The sequence below is a fragment of the Nicotiana tabacum genome, chromosome 22, assembly GCF_000715075.1.
Source record: "Nicotiana tabacum cultivar K326 chromosome 22, ASM71507v2, whole genome shotgun sequence".
Classification (NCBI taxonomy): Eukaryota; Viridiplantae; Streptophyta; class Magnoliopsida; order Solanales; family Solanaceae; genus Nicotiana; species Nicotiana tabacum.
Genome location: NC_134101.1, coordinates 83,605,045 through 83,607,059, shown reverse-complemented (window position 1 = coordinate 83,607,059; position 2,015 = coordinate 83,605,045). Strand labels below are relative to the sequence as shown.

At 31.1% G+C, this 2,015-nt stretch overlaps 1 long non-coding RNA gene across 1 annotated transcript; it reads right to left on the bottom strand.

Moving 5' to 3' along the window:
- Positions 1-258: 258 nt before the first annotated feature.
- LOC107802252 (uncharacterized) lies at positions 259-1,666 on the bottom strand. The gene is made up of 3 exons (XR_001651797.2): positions 1,510-1,666; positions 902-970; positions 259-577 (listed from the first exon to the last, which is right to left on the bottom strand). It is a non-coding gene; the product is annotated as an uncharacterized LOC107802252 (long non-coding RNA).
- Between the last annotated feature and the right edge of the window lie 349 nt (positions 1,667-2,015).

Here is a 2,015-nt window from a genome sequence, read left to right as displayed (position 1 = left end):
ATATTTAGAGCGCAAATTCTATGTTTTGCTCTATGAAAACTTTGTGGAAAAAACCCGAAAAACCCGAAAACCTCGAGATTAAAAAACTCGACTTTTATTGGTTTGGTTTGGTCTTTAAATTTAATAACCCGGCACAATTAGTTTGATTTGGTAATTGAAAATCCAAACCAACTCAGCTTATGTACACCCCTACACGAAGGTATAAGAACAGCAAAGCTAGTACATCCAAGTGAATTTGGATCATACTTCTACTGCAAGTGCTACGAAATATGCAATTATAATTAAGAACGAAACATTATTACAATATTATTACAGACGCTGCTTCTAAAATATAATTCAGAAACGCAGAAGTTCTCACCAGTAATTTAAATTTAACTTACAACATACCCAGTAAAATCCCACTGCCAATAATTTAAACTTAAGCAACATAAATTGGTAGCCCAATTGAAGTAGAATAAATTAAGATCTTCATAAACTATAATATGGTGGAAATTAACGTGGTTTATTTGTTCATGCCAGTGGCATTTTTAACGGCATCTGCTGCTTCTAGTGTTTTGGTCTTCACTTGCTGCCCCACCTATATCAAAATATCACCAAAATTAAAAAGAATATTTTTAATATAAATAAGCTTTAAAAATTCAGATTTATTGCAAAGCTAAGATTTTGAGTTAAAGGGAATTAAACACTAAAAAGAGGTTATCGGGCTCTGGATAAATATATATATTAAATAAATTTTGAAGAATTAACCTAAATAACCGACCACCCAATGGCTTAGACTAAAAATGACTGGCAAATATATAATATATGTATATCGAATAAGAATAGTAAATAGTAAATTCGGTCGGCTATTTGTGTAAATGTCACGTTTGATTGATAAATGAATAATTAATAATGTCCGAACCTCTTGCGCTGTTTCCTTGGCAGACTGCACAGCAGTCCCAGCTTTCTCCAACAATTGATTACCTATTTCCTGAGGCATCGCAAATTCAAAAATTATCACACTATTATATATGTAGGAAGTAGTAGCTAAAACAATTAAAACTTCTTTTACGTATAGAGATCTAGAATGACAAAATTAAGACAAATTTCATGTAGAAAGGAAGAGTTTTTTCGTTCCAAAACGATACTCCGAAATCCATTAAATGTTTTCACCAATGCAATTATCATATAATTCTATTCATTAATGGTTAGATAGATCCAACAAATATTTTTTATCTCTATTTGTTATGTAATGTCATGGCCTTCTATGATTTTCATCAACTTTATTAACTTAACTATAAGCTCACTAACTTAAATGTTATAATAATAATAATAATAATAATAATAATAATAATAATAATAATAAAAGGAAACCTCTTATAGAACCTATGTCAAGAAAAAGGCTAAAAGGCGCCCCTACTCGATGGAATGAAATTAGTAAATTCTATCATCAATATTTAAATAGATACAAAGAAATCACCAACTAAAATTAAAAATCGCATGGAAGAGATAGTGAAAATTAATGCAAACCTGGGCTTGGCCCTTAGCTACGCCAATATCGTAGCTCAATTTCTGATTTTTGTCCATGGTTTTTCGCTTTTGAAATTGGAAATATTTGGAAACAAGTAGTGGACACAATTAACTTAAACTCTTACAGATCTTCCAATTGCTTATGGATGTGTTTTTCGTTTTACAAAGACTTTGTATTTATAGATTTGTAAGCCAATCCAATGATGGCATCTGGAAATCCAGATTTTAAGATATGTGGTAAAACACATGATTCTTGGCCACAGGGTACTAGGAAGAGGTTTTTTGTTTTACACTCTGTATTTATAGATTTTAATGCTAGTCCAATGCCGACATCTAGATTTTTTAAGAAAAGTAGTAAAACACATTCTTGGCCACAGGACTAGGAAGTGGTTTTTTTGTTTTACACTCTATTTATAGATTTTAATGCTAGTCCAATGCCGACATCTGAGAATCTAGATTTTAAGATAAGTGGTAAAACATATTCTTGGTATTACGAGGGACTTTCC